Genomic DNA, 18,922 nt, shown 5'->3' on the forward strand with positions numbered 1-18,922 from the left:
TCAGACATCGTCTGAAAGAAAATTGAATATACTTGATTTAGTATATTCTGATGTTTGTGGCCCAATGAAAATTGAATCAACGGGCGGTAACAAATATTTTATTACTTTTATTGATGATGCTTCACGAAAATTATGGGTTTATATTTTGAAAACCAAAGATCAGGTGTTTCAAGTTTTCCAGAAGTTTCATGCTCTAGTAGAAAGGGAGACGGGTCGAAAACTAAAGTGTCTCCGAAGTGACAATGGAGGTGAGTACCCTTCAAGGGAATTTGAAGACTATTGTTCAAGTCATAGGATCAGACATGAAAAGACAGTTCCTGGAACCCCACAGCACAATGGCGTAGCCGAGAGGATGAACCGCACCATTGTGGAGAAGGTGAGAAGCATGCTCAGAATGGCTAAACTGCCTAAGTCATTCTGGAGTGAAGCAGTTCAGATAGCCTGTTACCTAATCAATAGGAGGTTATGCTAAATTCATGAAGGACTTGGTGACAAAGAAAAGATCCATGGATTGAGAAACTATCAAGATGACACTCCAAGTTAGTGCAATAGTGCACTCCATGGCCTCGAAGCTAGAAGATCTCGGTGCTTTCACCATTAGGAGTGCGGACTTTGCAAAAGCTCTATGTGATTTGGGGGTAAGAATCAACTTGATGCCCTACTCAGTTTTTAAGACTTTGGGTATTGGGCAACCGAGGTCGACTTCCATGAGATTGCAAATGACGGATAGAATTATGAAGAGATCGTTGGGTATTATTGATGATGTCCTTGTCCAAGTGGACAAATTTATCTTGCCAGCTGATTTTGTGATCTTGGATTGTGAGGTAGATTATGAGGTTCTAATCATATTGGGAAGACCTTTCCTTGCTACAGGGAAGGCCTTAGTTGATGTGGAAGCATGAGAACTCACCTTCCGAGTGGGTGATGAGAATGTGGTCTTTCATGTGTGCAAGTCAATGAAGCAGCCCAACAATTCTGAAGTGTGCTCTTTTGTGGACCTTGTATGGAAGTGATAGTTGGTGATACCAGTTCAATGGTCAATGTGGAGGACCCTCTAGAAGAAATTTTGTTGATTCTTGATGTAAATGAGGATGAAGGCCGAGTCGAGTGTGTGAATGTTTTGCATGAAATGGGCTCGTACTCTTATGAGCCTAGGAAACTCTCTTTGTAACTTGAGAATAGAAAGACTCCACCAACAAAACCTTCAATCGAGGAACCTCCGGTGTTGGAGTGGAAGTCGTTTCCTCCACACCTCAGGTATGAATTCTTAGGCCCTAGTTCAACTTTGCCAATTATTCTTTCCTCTTGTCTTACTAGCATGCAGGTTTATGTCACATAGGCGGTGCTTCCAAAGCGGAAAAAGGCAATTGGATGAACCTTAGCTGATATTCGGGAGATAAGCCCCTCATTCTGTATGCACAAGATTATTCTGAAAGATGATGCAAATCCCTCCTTGGAACATCAAAGGAGGTTGAACGAGGCAATGCAAGAAGTTGTGAAAAAGGAGGTGATCAAGTGGTTGGATGCTGGGGTTGTGTACCCCATCTCTGATAGCTCTTGGACTTCGCCGGTGCAATGTGTGCCAAAGATGGGTGGCATGACCGTGGTTACAAATTCGCAGAATGAGTTGATTCCAACAAGGACTGTCACCGGATGGAGTATATGCATGGACTACCGCAAGTTGAATAAAGTGACCAGCAAGGATCACTTTCCATTGCCTTTTCTTGATCAAATGTTAGATCGACTTGCTAGGCGTGCCTTCTATTGTTTCTTGGATGGGTATTCTGGGTACAACCAAATCTTGATTGCTCTGGAAGATCAGGAGAAGACCACCTTCACTTGTCCATATGACACCTTTGCCTTTTCTAGGATGCTTTTTGGGTTGTGTAATGCACCGGCTACATTTCAGCGGTGTATGATGGCCATTTTCACCGATATGGTGGAAGATATTTTGGAGGTGTTCATGGACGACTTTAGTGTTGTGGGTTACTCGTTTGATGAATGTTTGAAAAATCTTGATAGAGTGTTGGCCCGTTGTGGAGAAACCAATCTTGTTCTTAATTGGGAGAAATGCCACTTCATGGTTGAGGAGGGCATAGTTCTTGGGCATAAAATTTCAAAGCATGGTATAGAGATGGACAAAGCAAAAATTGATGTGATTTCAAGGCTCCCTCCCCCTACTTCTGTCAAGGGAGTTAGAAGTTTTCTTGGGCATGCAGGGTTCTACTGGAGATTTATCAAAGATTTTTCGAAGGTAGTGAATCCCTTATGCAAGTTATTGGAAAAAGATACCAAGTTCGTGTTCTATGAGAGATGTATGCAAGCCTTTGAACTTCTCAAGCACAAGTTGACTACCACTCCTATTATTACCGCAACCAATTGGATCTTGCCTTTTGAGATCATATGTGACACGAGTGATGTTACGGTTGGGGCAGTCTTGGGTCAAAGAGTGAACAAAATGTTTCATCCAGTGTACTATGCGAGCAAGACAATAAATGATGCTTAAGTGAACTATACGGTGACTGAGAAAGAGCTTTTGGCTATTGTGTTCGCAATGGAGAAATTTCGGCCATATCTCATGGGTGCCAAGGTCATAGTTCATACCGATCATGCCGACTCCGGTACTTGATGACAAAGAAGGATTCCAAAGCTAGACTGATGCGATGAGTCTTGTTACTTCAAGAGTTTGATTTGGAGATTGTGGACCAGAAGGGTAGTGAAAACCAAGTGGCGGACCACTTGTCTCGCTTGGAGGAGGAGGGGAGGCCTCATAATGGCCTAGAGATCAATGATTCATTTCCCGATGAGCAACTCCATTCTGTGTCGGTAAATGGTATGCCATAGTTTGCGGACGTTGCTAATTTCCTGATGACTGGTATAATCCCGTGTGAGCTCTCTTCTAACCAAAAGAAGAAGCTCAAACGGGATAGTTTGGACTTCTATTGGGATGAGCCGTACTTGTTCAAGATCTGCACGGATGGTATGTGTCACACCTCCTTTTTCCGCACCCGAGAGGGGGCAGGGGAGTTTTTTCCAGTTAGAGGACAATCGAAAAGGGATTTATTTATTTATTTCAGAGTCGCCACTTGGGAGATTTAGGGTGTCCCAAGTCACCAATTTTAATCCCGAATTGAGGAAAAGAATGACTCCATATTACAGTCTGCGTACCAGAAATCTAGATAAGGAATTCTGTTAACCCGGGAGAAGGTGTTAGGCATTCCCGAGTTCCGTGGTTCTAGCACGGTCGCTCAACTGTTATATTCGGCTTGATTATCTGATTTTATACAAATGTGAACTTATGTGCCAATTTTATCTTTTAACCGCTTTTATCATTCATTGTTATTTTTATAGGACTTGCAACGTCGTGAAAATATATCTCGAACCACGTTACATCAATGCACCCGTGGTTATTGACATATCTCGACTCGGTTGAGATTTGGATTTGGGTCACATAAATGTGCACCCGAATTTAGGGAGATAACATTATTAAAGGCACGCCTAAAGCAACTAGCGCATTATTATTTTGGGGTAGGGCCGTGAAATTTGCTAAACGGCCTGTCCCGGAATCTAAGTATTTAATACATACATTTTGTGAGGGCCCCGCAATTTGTCCCTTTTATTTGGCGAGGCTCGCCTCATTCTATTATTATATATATTTTTTTAAAAAAGGAATTTGCAACGTCATGGAAACGCATCTCAGACCACGTCACAATCAATGTACCCGTGATTAGAGATACATTTCGATTTCGTTGAGACTTGAATTTGGGTCACATAAATGTGCACCCGAGCTTAAGGAGATAATATTATTACAGGCGCGCCTAAAGCAACTAGCGCATTATTATATTTGGGTAGGGCCGTGAATTTTGCTAAACGGCCCGTCCAGGAATCTAAGTATTTAATATATACATTTAACGAGGGCTCCACAATCTGTACCTTTTTATCTGGTGAAGCTCGTCTCGTTGTTTTTTATTATTTTATTTATTCTTTTATTATTATTTTTTCTTATTTCTATTTTTAAAATAAAAAGGGACAAAGCTAAAATACCTACATTTTGGCTACTTTGCGAGGTCACGGGTTATAGATTGAACTTATTTGATGAAACGAGTATTTTTCCGCGGAATTAAAATCACTGCTATAATTTTAACATTACTACTACATGTGCAAGCAATTATTAAGACAATTAAAATAACTAATATCTTACAGAATGTGTAAGAACACCTATTGTGACAAACATCAATAATCTAAGCATGAAGAAAAAAATGCCGAACAACCACTTGAAGTAACGAAACAAAGGAAAAGACATTCACGGCCACATTTCAATATCATACGGATTTAATTAACAGGAAATAGCAATTCACACACATCATACGTATATGTCTCGCTCGCATACTATCCGCATGAACTAGGACCGTATTTCGACAAACACATGTACATATTACTGAACAGCAAATATGAAGGACACGGACAGAGATGACCTACTTGATATTATCGTCCGATGCGTTGGACCTGCGACGAAACCTCGGACAACAACCTTGACGTATCGGACCTCAACGAACCAAAGTCGACCTCGACGGAGAACAGAAAACTTGGCCAAGCAGGATCGCGGCAACCCACAGCTACTCGCTAAAGATGAAACAAACGTCGACAGCAGTGAGGTCGACGCGAGGGGGGACTGCTGACGGGCGTTTGGACGGTGTCGACGCGAGGAGGATGAAGCAGAAAAAGGGGTCGTTTTGATGCGAGGAAGAAGCAGCTGTGCGTTGCTTTCCGGGCTGGGGGATAGGGACAGTGACGGGTGGTGGAGTTGGGGTTGTTTGGTTCGGACGGTGGTCGACGAGGGGAGCTGGTGGTTGACGAAGGTCGTGAGGGTGTGGACTAGTTATTTTCGTGGTGGTTTTGGGTTAGGGTCGACGGGAGGGTCTGTTTGGTGGTGGTTTGGTGGTGGTGATGGAGCTGGGGCGACGACGTGGGGCGGTGACGGGTTGACGACGGGAGGAGCTGGTGGGTTTTTGCGTGGTTTGTTGACAATGATTATGGAGGAGGCAGAAGCTGCGGTGGTGGTGTTTGGGTGGTAGGTTGATGATGGCAGAGCTGGGGAGTTGCGACGAGGGGGGTGGTGGTGGTTGCGGATGGTGTTTGGACGTGGGGTTTGGGTAGGGTTTTCTCTGGTTTGCCAAGGAGAGGAAGAAGACGACGCACAGTGTCTTTGCCAAAAAAATTTCCAAGTCCTTCACCTCTGACCCTCTTGGCTTGTTTATCCGTGTATTTTGTAAACTTTTGCCAAGAAAAATGAGCCCCACGCGTGGTGGGGTTCGAGACTTGTGTCCCCCACGCGTGGTGGGGTTCCCCGTGTATCGTGTTTCGTCCGTGTTCCCCATGCGTGTCCCCTCATGTGTGGTGGACTCGGATTATTATGGGTTAGGTCCGAAATTAGGCCTAAAACCGGGTAGTTTGAACCCGAATATTATTCCTTTGCCCGGACCCGAGAAATAGGAACACGACGTTGTTCAACTGATTATGTAAGCAAAATAACTACGAAAATAAGACTGATAATTAACACAAAACTAGATCTTTTTTAATATTTTTTCAAGATTAAAATAACTACAAAAATACTAATAAAACTATTTTTTTTTTGTAATTTTCGTTTTTAATATAAAGATAAAATATAAAGTAACATTTTTGTATTTTTTCAAAATTAAAATGACTATAAAACATTAATAGAACTATATTTTTGGTAATTTTCGTTTTTTTTAATATAAAGATAAAAGATAAAGTAACATTTTCGTATTTTTTCAAAATTAAAATGACTATAAAACATTAATAGAACTATATTTTTGGTAATTTTCGTTTTTAATATAAAGATAAAATATAAAGTAACATTTTCGTATTTTTCAAAATTAAAATGACTATAAAACATTAATAGAACCATATTTTTGGTAATTTTCGAAATTATATAAAGTACAAAATAAAGTACAATTTTTGTATTTTTTCAAGTTTATGATAAATACATAAACTAAAATTTATATATATATTTTTGTAATTTTCCTTTTTTTTGCGACGAAATAAAGCAAAAATAGTCAAAATAGCTATATTAGGCCTAAATTACATATTTATGCTAAAAATGTGAAAATTCTCGGGGAGGGTCAAAAATCAGGTGTCTACAGCTGCCCCTCTTTGACTGGAAACACGAAGAGTTTTCCGACAAAGAACGACTAGACATGTTTTTGACCCGACCATTACTTGGAGGGACTACACTACGGAAAGGAAGGGGATGTGACCGAGCCCTGGTATCTGAGCTGCCTACATATCCTTGGTTATAGAGGAATCAGGCCACGTGTAGTTCAGAAACGAGAGAGATGGTTAAGTGTACCGAGGTGTAGAGCCGATCGAGGTGCCGTTCCGTTGAGGTTCCGGTTCGTGGTCCTGTCATTACATCAAAATGAAAACTGAAAAAGACTAACTAAGCCTATCAGCTACTAGTTACAAGGATTCCTATCTTTAAGTCTTCTGAAACTTGATCTTGAGTCTTGAATGGTGCTTCACACAGACTTTGGATTCGAACCTTGCTACTTGCTAGTTGCAGGTGCTAGTTCTTGAGCAGACCTTGATACCCTTTTTGTGTCCAGCTTTTGTTGACCATCTTAGACTGTTGACTCGCATTCTTGAGGCGAGCTTCTGCTATTTATGACTTGGTTGAATGCTGGGGATTTTAGCCGTAGCCTTCTGATTCCCGGTGCTGGGGATTTTTATTGTTTCCTGCAGGGGATTCCTGTTGTATTCCTCTGCTTTATTGATTCTAAATGTGCTCCTTTCTCATATGAGCGGGATTTTGGCTTCAATACTTCAATTGTATTCCCTTATTCTCCAGGTGGGTGCCTGATTTCTACTTCTTTTCTTCATCCTTGTTCTCCAGGTGGACGCCTGATTTCTTCCTTCCTTTGTCCTTGTTCTCCAGGTGGACGCCTGATTTCTTCTTTTCTTTGTCCTTGTTCTCCAGGTGGATGCCTGATTTCTTTTTCTTTGTCTTTGTTCTCCAGGTGGACGCCTGATTTCTTTTTCTTTGTCCTTGTTCTCCAGGTGGACGCCTGATTACTTCCTTTCTTTGTCCTTGTTCTCCAGGTGGATGCCTGATTACTTCCTTTCTTTGTCCTTGTTCTCCAGGTGGACGCCTGATTTCTTCTTTGTCGGCCTGCGTTTTCCTCCGATGCTTTTATTTTGTGAACTTGAGGGATGGTACGGGCCTTTTGCTCCTCTGAGTACCAGTTTTCATTTTGCTTGATCCGCTGGGGACATGGCCTTCTTCATCAAGCCTTTCAATGGTTCCTTCGGCGGTATGGCTCTCTTCATCAGATTTGCCACGCTGGGCATGACTCAATGTTCACAAACTGCTTCTTTCAAAATGCGTCCTTACGCGTCCTTTTGACTCGTGTGCCTGAGTTTGCCGCCTTCTGCTTCCCGGTACTGGGGATTTTTATTGTTCCCTACTGGATATTCATGTTGTAACCTTCTACCTTCCAGTGGGGTTACTGGTCTCAAAACCTGAAATATTTAAACTAAAACATAAAATATTCCTCTCGTTATACAGGTGGGCGCCTATTTAAACTAAGACATGAAAATTATTCCTCTCGTTATACAGGTGGGCGCCTATTTAAACTAAGACTGAAAATTATTCCTCTCGTTATACAGGTGGGCGCCTATTTAAACTAAGACTGAAAATTATTCCTCTCGTTATATAGGTGGGCGCCTATTTAAACTAAGACTGAAAATTATTCCTCTCATTATACAGGTGGGCGCCTATTTAAACTAAGACTGAAAATTATTCCTCTCGTTATATAGGTGGGCGCCTATTTAAACTAAGACTAAAAATTATTCCTCTCGTTATACAGGTGGGCGCCTATTTAAACTAAGACATGAAATTTATTCCTCTCGTTATACAGGTGGGCGCCTATTTAAACTAAGACTGAAAATTAGAAAACAGGTGGAGGAAGTTAGTTGTGAAGCACAGGGGCTGACTCGATCAGGTCGGTGTTTTGCTCCGGCGGAGCTGAGAAGAACCAACCCGGCTGCAACCAAGAAACCTGTATCTGAAGAAGAGGCTGAGGAGTTCTTGAGAAAGATGAAGGTACAGGACTACTCCGTGGTCGAACAGCTGAGGAAGACACCGGCCCAGATCTCGCTGCTGTCATTACTGATCTATTCTGAGGAGCATCGTCGGGCCCTGATGAAGATATTGAACGAAGCTCATGTGCCCAACGAGATTTCTGTAAACCACCTGGAAACCATTGCCAACAAGATTTTCGAGGTGAACAGGGTAACATTCTCAGATGATGACCTGCCGATGGAAGGTACAAAGCATAATAAAGCTCTTTACCTAACTGTCAAATGTGAAAACTCGGTAGTTACTCGGGCATTGGTGGATAACGGTTCAAGTGCCAATATCTGCCCATTATCCACTCTGAACCAGTTAAAGGTCGATCACGGAAGAATTCGCAAGAATAGCATCTGCGTCCGAGGATTCGACGGAAATGGAACAGCCACGGTAGGGGATGTTGTACTTGAATTGACCATCGGTCCAGTCCTGTTCACCATGGAATTCCAGGTGCTAGATGCCACAGTATCTTATAACCTTCTGTTAGGACGACCATGGATTCATGCAGCCAAAGCAGTGCCCTCCACCCTACATCAGATGGTGAAGTTCGAGTGGGAAAGGCAAGAGGTCGTGCTACACGGCGAGGACACGGCATGCACCATGGGTGGCGCCATTGTACCTTTCATAGAGACCGATGATGACAAAATTTCTGAAGGAGAAATCATCCCGCACCCTAGGGTAGCTGCCGCGACAGTCATGATGGTCTCGGAAATGCTGGGTAATGGATTTGTGCCGGGAAGAGGCCTGGGAGTCGAGCTTCAGGGGATTGTCCAACCTGTCACCCTGCCTAAAAATCTGGAAACTTTCGGATTGGGGTTCAAACCAACCGCAGCAGATAGGAAGCAAGCGCGAAAAATGAAGAAGAGGGTCTGGTTTCTGCCCAAACCGGTGCCACGTCTCTCAAGGTCCTTTGTCAGAGCCAGTGCCAAGGGGTCGCCAGTCCCGAAGATCCTAGGACCATTGATTGGTATGGATGGGGACCTGAATCAGAGTTTCGAGAGGCTATTCGCTGATGTCAGTATGGTAGAAGCTGGAGAAGGTTCCAGCGGAGCAGAGATACAGTTTGTGGGGCCTAAGGCCAAAACCAACAACTGGACGGTTACTCCTCTTCCTGTCCGAGGGGAGTCTTGGTAGTAGGCTTTGATTTATGTTTTGTTTGTTTTGTTTTGTTCGGATTATTCGAGGGTGTAATCCAAATTTTACTTTTGTTTTGTAAAAGTGTGAACCCTTTTATCCCGCAAGTTTAATAAAGTTCTCTCCTTTTGCCCATTTTAATTTTGTTTTGTTCCTTTTTATTTCTGAACAGTTCTCTTTTTACTGGTTCTAATGACATGGCATGCACAGCGGATCGTCGACCTAGTCTAATAAATCAATCTGAATCCGACTTAATGACACAAGAGGTCGTTTGCAACGATGAATCTGAATATGACGAAGATAAAGCCTTCGAAGAGATAAACCGAGAACTGCGCCAATTTGAAGAAAAACCCAAACCTAACCTAAATGACACTGAGGCTGTGAATCTAGGGGACGCTGATAATGTCCGAGAAACCAAAATCAGCATCCATATTGAGCCGAATGTCAGGGAAGAATTGATCGAAACCCTCATGGAATTCAAAGATGTTTTTGCATGGTCATATGATGATATGCCAGGATTAAGCACCAATTTAGTGGTTCACAAATTGCCCACTGACCCGGCATACCCTCCGGTCAAGCAAAAGCTAAGGAAATTTAAAACAGAAATGAGTGTAAAGATCAAAGAAGAGGTGATTAAGCAGTTGCAGGCGAAGGTCATTCGGGTCACTCGATATCCCGAGTGGTTGGCCAATGTGGTACCAGTTCCAAAGAAGGACGGGAAAATCAGGGTGTGCGTCGACTACCGCAACCTCAACAAAGCCAGTCCCAAAGACAAATTTCCATTACCCAACATCCATATCTTGATCGATAATTGCGCTGGGCGCGAGATCGGATCATTTGTGGATTGCTATGCGGGTTATCATCAGATCCTAATGGACGAAGAAGATGCGGAAAAGATCGCATTTATCACGCCATGGGGAACTTACTGATATCGGGTAATGCCGTTGGGACTAAAGAATGTCGGGGCAACGTACATGCGAGCAATGACTGCTGTGTTTCATGACATGATACACAAAGAAATTGAGGTGTACGTCGATGATGTGATCATAAAGTCTTGGCGTCAGGAAGACCATGTAGCAGACCTAAGGAGATTCTTCCAAAGACTCCGAAGGTATGATATCAAGCGTAACCCGGCCAAATGCGCATTCGAGGTTCCATCAGGAAAGTTGTTAGGATTCATCGTCAGTCGACGGGGGATTGAGTTAGACCCATCCAAAATCGAATCCATCCGAGATCTGCCACCGCCAAAGAACAAAACAGAGGTAATGATTTGCTGGGTAGACTCAATTACATCAGCAGGTTCATCGCTCAACTCACGGCGACTTGTGAGCCCATATTTCGGTTGCTGAGAAAAGATGCTGCGGTAAGTTGGACGACAGAGTGTCAAGGGGCTTTCGACCAAATCAAAGGGTATCTGTCTAATCCACCTGTATTGGTCCCGCCTCAGCCAGGGAAGCCCTTGATTCTTTATCTGACGGTCCTGGAAAATTCTTTTGGTTGTGTATTAGGGCAACATGATGACACATGAAGGAAGGAGCAGGCCATCTACTATCTTAGCAAGAAATTCACAGTATATGAAGTCAAGTACACTCAACTCGAGAAAACATGTTGTGCCCTAACTTGGGTAGCTCAGAAGTTGAAACACTACCTGTCATCGTACACTACTTATCTCATATCCCGTTTGGACCCATTGAAGTATATCTTTCAGAAACCTATGCCCACAGGAAGGTTGGCAAAATGGCAAATTCTGCTCACAGAGTTCGATATCATCTATGTGACGAGGACATCCATGAAAGCCCAGGCACTGGCTGATCATTTGGCAGAGAATCCTGTTGATGAAAAATATGAGCCTTTAAGAACGTATTTCCCCGACGAAGAGGTAATGCATACAAACGAGCTGGAGTTACCCGAGGAACCGGGTTGGAAGCTTTTCTTCGATGGAGCTGCAAACGCGAAAGGGGTGGGAATAGGAGCAATACTCATTTCTGAAACAGGATGCCATTATCCTGTTACGGCTCAACTACGCTTCTATTGCACCAATAATATGGCCGAGTGTGAAGCTTGCATTTTGGGTCTACGATTGGCTGCGGACATGGATGTCCAAGACGTCTTGGTCTTGGGAGACTCGGACCTCTTGGTACATCAGATTCAGGGTGAATGGGAAACACGGGACTTGAAACTCATACCTTATCGACAATGCTTGCACGATCTGAGCAAGCAATTTCGATCGGTAAAATTCAAACATATCCCGAGAGTTCATAACGAGGTTGCGGATGCATTGGCCACCTTAGCATCAATGTTGCACCACCCTGACAAAATGTATGTTGATCCTCTGCACATCCAGGTCCGTGATCAGCACGCTTATTGCAACGCCATAGAAGAGGAAGCAGATGGCGAGCCCTGGTTTCATGATATCAAAGAATACCTCAGAATGGGGATATATCCGGAACAGGCCACTGGAGACCAAAAGAGAGCCCTTCGGCGTTTGTCAAATGGTTTCTTCCTCAGCGCAGGAGTGCTATACAAAAGGACCCCAGATTTGGGATTGTTGAGATGTATAGATGCCGGTCAAGCCACGGCGGTTATGGCAGAGGTACATGCTGGAGTTTGCGGGCCACATATGAGCGGATATGTATTGGCAAGGAAGATCCTTCGGGCAGGGTTTTATTGGCTCACCATGGAACATGACTGTATCACTTTCGTGAGGAAATGCCATCAGTGTCAGATACATGGAGATCGGATTCATTCTCCGCCAACAGAGTTACATACGATGTCAGCACCCTGGCCGTTTGTGGCATGGGGCATGGATGTCATTGGACCTATCGATCTAGCAGCATCCAACGGTCATAGGTTCATTCTAGTAACCATTGATTACTTCACCAAATGGGTTGAGGCTAAAACCTTCAAATCGGTAACTAAAAAAGCAGTGGTGGATTTTGTGCACTCCCATATCATCTGCAGATTTGGGATCCCAAAAGTAATCATCACGGATAACGGTGCGAATCTTAACAGCAGCCTGATGAGAGAGGTATGCCAACAATTCAAGATTACACACCACAATTCCACCCCATATCGTCCCAAGGCGAATGGAGCGGTCGAAGCAGCCAATAAGAACATCAAGAAGATACTGCGAAAGATGGTGGAAGGGTCCAGACAATGGCACGAGAGATTACCCTTTGCTTTGTTGGGTTACCGCACTACATTCCGGACTTCCATAGGTACAACTCCTTATTTGTTGGTGTACGGAACTGAGGCCGTAATACCGGCGGAGGTCGAAATTCTGTCCCTCCGGATTGTCCTTGAAGCCGAGATCGATGATGATGAATGGGTCAAAGCTCGATTGGAACAGTTGAGCTTGATAGACGAGAAAAGATTGGCAGCAGTGTGCCATGGTCAGCTGTATCAGAAAAGGATGGCGAGAACGTATAATAAGAAGGTACGCCCCAGGAAGTTTGAAGTAGGGCAGCAGGTATTGAAGAAGATCCTCCCACACCAGGTCGAGGCAAAAGGCAAGTTCGCCCCAAATTGGCAAGGGCCTTATATCGTGACCAGAGTATTGTCCAATGGAGCTTTGTGTTTAACGGATATCGAGGGAAGATGTGTTGACATGGCTATAAATTCGGATGCAGTCAAGAGATATTATGCGTAATTTCTTTTGATTATGGCAGTTATTGGTTCGTTTGTTTGTACTTGGTACTTATTGGATAATGAAATGACGGAGGAAATTCTTTCTTCTATCCAAACACGTTTACCCTTGTTTTCCCCTTTTGAGCTTTAAGTTATTCTTTCATACCCCTCTTTTGGAATCACTAACGGAAAAGATATGAAAAGAGAAAGAAGAAGAAGAGAAAATTTTAAGAGAAAAATGAAAAAAAAGAGAAAAAAGAGAAGAAAAAAAAGAAAAGAAGAAGATAAAAACCACAAAACAGTGGGAACTACGTTTGACCTGATTCCTCGAAGAAGATACGTAGTCGCCTCACGGCTCGGTCATAGTGTGCATCATAGTGAATATAGGATGCATAATGTACATAGTGTGCATAATAAGCACAGTGTGCGTAACGCACATAGCTCAACATAAGCGTAAAAAATAAATTCTCCAAGCAAGAAAACTGGGGCAGAGGTTATGTTTTAAGTTCCAACAAAGATTTGATTCCAAAAGTTGTAGCACATCACCCATCAAAGTATTTTCATTTTTATAGCCTTTCTTTAACCTCACACCAAAACCAACATCAACATCCAAAAGACCTCCCGATCAATGTCCAAGAGATGCCAAGTCAGGCAAATGAGGCCGAGAATAATACACCGATCCCCAGTAAAAAAGAGGATCGTAAGACTGGGAATGAATTGATGGTCAAAGGAATCGCCAGAAGAGAGGGTCGTATCTACAGCACCCCGATTCCTCTAAAGAAATAAAATGAGAGAGTCTTATCGGTGAAAACCTTCACAGGCACCGAGTGGCGACGAAAGATGAGGGATATAAAACGAGAGAGTCTTATTGGTGAAAACCTTCAAAGGCACCATAAGGCGCCGGGAGCTGAGAGAAAAGAGAGAGTCTCATTAGTGAAAACCCCTCGAAGGGCACTATGAGGCGACGAGACAGATCAATAAAAGGGATCCGCGTTCACAGAGAAATGGACGCCCATTTATCCCCAGCAAGTAAGGTCATCTGGCAAGTTGATTGATACAAATAGACTGGGTCGGGAATCTATGGTGCACGTCATGATCACAAGGACCAGTCTGTTGTCCAGATAAGTTTTTTCTCTTTTCCTTTTTCCACCAAGTATTGGTTCAAAAAGATTTTCTTCTTTTTCTATTTCTTTCATTTTTCTTTCTAAGAATTCGTGTTGAAAGAGATTTTTCAAAGTTTATTACCAGTCCAAAGTGGTCAGACGCCACAGGAAAGGGAAATCAATCCAGTACAAGATATCCCCAAGAAATGCAATTCTATGCCTCACAATTCCGGGGGAAGTGAACTCCTGAAGGGGGGTAATTTCGGGATTAAAAGCAGACTCCCAGCAAGAACCACCCCAGCAAGCGACGTCGTCCACCAACCAGTTATTGGTGCACGAAGCAAGGAAAAGAAAAGGGAGAAATCATCCCCCAACGGAAAGATCACCGTTGCCCCACCATGATTAAAACTAATTAAGTCTTTCTGTCTGCTACAGGAAAATAAAGGTCGATGAAGGCATAGGAACGCGATACCAGAAAGGTCACCAAAACAGGGGCAGAAAATTTTCTGCCATTGTCAAAAATTTTCTCGGAGGAACGGGAAAACAAAATTTCATGTCTTAGTTTAAATAGGCGCCCACCTGTATAACGAGAGGAATAAATTTCATGTCTTAGTTTAAATAGGCGCCCACCTGTATAACAAGAGGAATATTTTCATGTCTTAGTTTAAATAGGCGCCCACCTGTATAACGAGAGGAATAATTTTCAGTCTTAGTCTAAATAGGCGCCCACCTGTATAACGAGAGGAATAATTTTCAGTCTTAGTTTAAATAGGCGCCCACATGTATAACGAGAGGAATAATTTTCAGTCTTAGTTTAAATAGGCGCCCACCTGTATAACGAGAGGAATAATTTTCAATCTTAGTTTAAATAGGCGCCCACCTGTATAACGAGAGGAATAATTTTCAGTCTTAGTTTAAATAGGCGCCCACCTGTATAATGAGAGGAATAATTTTCAGTCTTAGTTTAAATAGGCGCCCACCTGTATAACGAGAGGAATAATTTTCAGTCGTAGCTACATCACTACTGCCTTCTCGTATTTCCAAGGCACAGTCTTGCTATCAATCATTGGCAGCTGGACTACAGGCTTTATAGTGACCAATTCTCTGTATACCCCCTTCAACGCAACCGTAGGTGTGGGCGGAGTCCCTAATATTACCAACTTGTTTGGCTCGGGTTTGCTTGTTATGGCGGACGGGCTCTTTCCCCATATTACTACTGGCTTGTCGCCTTCTCCCTGCGACTGTACCCCCACTCCTCCACTGGCTGATCCTTCTTTCGAAGCGGCCTGGATCATCATCACTGTTTGCGAGGGCTTTCTCAACTCTCCTCCCTCATACACCAACTCGATCATATGCGTCTCGTGGTGCGCTGGCTGTGGGTTCTGATTGATGTTAGGAGCTTCCGGTGTCTGGACCTCAATTTTACTAGTGTCAATGAGGTCTTGTATCGCCTGCTTCAGCCTCCAACATTTTTCAGTTTCATGTCCCAGCATCCCTGAGCAATATTCACAGCTTATCATCCTGTTCACATTTTGAGGCGGGGGGTTTTGCTCTCGGGGTTCGACAGGACTTACCAAACCCAACCATCTCAATTTGTGGAATACTGCGGTATAGGACTCTCCCAGCTCAGTAAAGGCTCTATGTTTCTGTAGCCTATCATTTTTAGCTACTTGACTCCCTCGAAAACCAGTCCCTGGAGGGTTCCTGTATGCTCTGGGCGGAGGGTAGGTATTTTGTGGTGGTGGGTAGTTATTATGTGGAGCTGGGTATGTGTTGTGGGGAGCCGGCGCATGCCATTGTGGGCGAACCGGAGGTTGGGCGTATGTCTGGGCTTGATGGACGGTGAAATGCGGTTCTTGGGGTGGATAGTAGTGATGTGGTGGGTTGTATGGGTAGTTTGTCCTGTGAGGTCTGGGTTGGTTGTAGTGTGGCCTGCCAGATCCGGACCAACTGCCTGCCTCGATCGAGGCAACTTCTTCTTTCTTTCTTCTCAGCGCACCTCCCGTGCCGTTCTGAATAGCCTGGGTCGTTGCCTTGAGTGCCGAGTAGTTCAGGATTTTGTCAGACCTCAGACCCTCTTCTATCATGACCCCTATCTTGACCACCTCGTTGAAGGATTTTCCAACCGTTGTCACCAAGTGACCAAAGTAGGTTGGATCCAATGTTTGTAAGAAATAGTCCACCATCTCTCCCTCTCTCATGGGAGGATCGACTCTGGCCGCTTGCTCTCTCCAGCGGAAACCGAACTCGCGAAAACTTTCCCCGGGTTTCTTCCCAGTCCTCAACAATGTGAGACGGTCAGGGACTATCTCGAGATTGTACTGGAAATGACCTGCGAAAGCCTGCGCCAGATCATCCCAAGTGTACCACCTACTGGAATCCTACCTGGTATACCATTCTAGTGCAGATCCGCTCAGACTTTGGCCGAAATAAGCTATCAGCAGCTCATCTTTGCCGCCTGCCCCTCTCATTTTGCTACAGAATCCCCGCAAATGTGCCATGGGATCGCCGTGCCCTTCATATAAATCAAACTTAGGCATCTTGAACCCAGCCGGGAGTTGGACGTCCGGGAAAGGGCATAGATCTTTGTAAGCTACGCTGACTTGGTTGCCCAAACCGTGCAGGTTCCTGAAGGACTGCTCCAGGCTTTTGAACTTTCTCAATACCTAATCCTGTTCAAGGGCTTTAACCGGCTTTTCAATCTCTGCCGGTACCTCCAAGTGCGGATTGTAGGTCTGGGGCTCGGGGGCATGGAATGTAGGATCGGGGTAGTACTGCGTATCGTGGGCCTGAAACAATGGCTCACTGGTCGTTCTTTGCAAGGTGGCTGATGGGGGTCCCACAAAGGTGGGAATATTTGGTGTTGGGAGAGGTTGATGGGGTGGTGGAGCCTGGGAATCATGAGGGCTTCTTTCTTGATGATAACGGGGATTCGGGAGGCTTGTGGAAGGGCCGGAATGAGGGTATTCCGGCATGCGCCCCAATGGCTCAGGACTCTTTTGTGCTTTGGCTAAAGCTAGCTGCATTGCATTCTTCTCTAGTCCCATCCTTTCAATCTTTTCCATCGCTTCTTTTAACAACTGGCTCATCGGCCTTTCTTCCTCGTTACTATTCTCTGAAGTAGTCATGCTTATTGCTACCGGTCCTTTGGATCTGGTTTGGTAAGGGTGTGTTGCCAGAATTCTTTAACAACTAACTGTCTTGATCAGACAACAACAAACTTCGTTAGCGTTAGAGTTTAACGGATTTAATCTCAACACATAGAGGATGCAATGCTCCTAGGCAGTTAACCGTTTCTACATGCTTTGCTTTAAACAACATGCGTCATCCCGGTTTGCTCATTTATCCCCTTTTCTTGTTTTTTTTTATTAACCCTGTGTTTTATTTTATTTTGTATTTTCTTTTCTTTCTTTATTAAAAGCGGTCGAATCTTATGGGGATTGCCTACGTATCACGTCCCCGCGTGAATCAGACCAGGCGTAGTTCTGCCTTAAAGTAAAGAAACACAAAATTCTTGTGAAATCGTTAAATTCATTCTCAAAATTTTGCTATTACAAATTACTTCAAGCAAGGAATAGCAATAGTACAGACTCCACAGTTCTTAACCCGTTTTGACTAAAAGAAAAGAAAACAACATATGGAAAAGCAACAAAGCCAAATAAACAAGACTCAACCAAAGATTAATTTTCCAACTTAGGGGCCCGCGAGGCATCATTCGGCCTTTCCGCGGCCCTTGGTGTGAGGTCCCTCTGCAGGCTTTTCAACTCATTCATGATTCGGTGGACGCAACCCATGATGGAAACAAGGAGGGTCTTCCGAGGCATTTGCTCGCATGCCAGGCATCTCATGTAGATGTAATGCCCAATCTCGTCGATCCTTCCTCGAATGTTGTCCCTTTCTGCGAACAACTGCCTTATCTGTCGGTTCTTCAATCCTAGTGTTTGCACATTGTTGGCAAGATGATCCTGGAACATCTCCATTTGTCTTTCCATTCTGGTCATTGCATCGTAACATCGCCTTCTGTCGGCTTGGGCATCTCGTGTTTGCTTGAAGATCCTCTCTTGAAGAGAGGAATTCGTTTCCCTTAATGTCCCGATGCTCAGTTCATAATCCCTTATGACTTGTTGCAGGCGCTGCCTCCGGTCCATTGTACCCTTTGCCCACTTGGTCCGCAATCTTGCTGTGCTAGCCTTGGCTCTTTCCAAATCTTCCTGGCATTCCGCAACCTGATCCTTTAACCCCGCTATCAATCTTTTATCCGCCCGGCTTCTCAGCTGGTTATCAGCCTCCTTTTTCATCCTCCGGATCTGAGCTTTGAGGATCTCGCCTTCTCTGATTAATCTGTTCTTTTCTCCCTTGTGGGCAGCAGACTGTAATTGGCATTCAAACCTCATATCCTGAACTTGTTGCTTCAGTTTGCCTGTTTCGGCAAGATATTCCCGCTCTTTGGCCAACCAGCCCCACTGCTTTTGTGAAGATTTGGTAAATTCTTGCAGGTGAGGTCTTTTAGTCGGCCTTCCAGATGATGTCTCCCTTTTGTACCAGGCCTGATACCCGGGCGAAACTTCCCCTTTTGCCCGATTCATTACACAAGTATTTGCTTCTAAGTATTGACATTGGCTCCAAATTTGGCGAACCCTTGCTTCAGGAAACTGGCCGTCGGGACTGATCTCAATCACCTGGGTGCTTAGATCCTCGTCTTTCGGCACTATCTGACACCTCCCAAGTTGCCTTAAAACCCGATGCGGTGCGTATGGTTGAATGCTCTTAAGTCCCATTAAGAGAAAATGGGGCCTGGCTGCTGGCATGTATATGACTTCGTCGATCGGTAACCATCCTAGCGCCCACTGTATTTGACTGGCGTTGAGGGTATGGAAATATGAGGTCCATGCTGTGACTCCTTCCGGTA

This window comes from Nicotiana tabacum, chromosome 8 (genome assembly GCF_000715075.1).
Source record: "Nicotiana tabacum cultivar K326 chromosome 8, ASM71507v2, whole genome shotgun sequence".
NCBI classification, from domain to species: Eukaryota; Viridiplantae; Streptophyta; class Magnoliopsida; order Solanales; family Solanaceae; genus Nicotiana; species Nicotiana tabacum.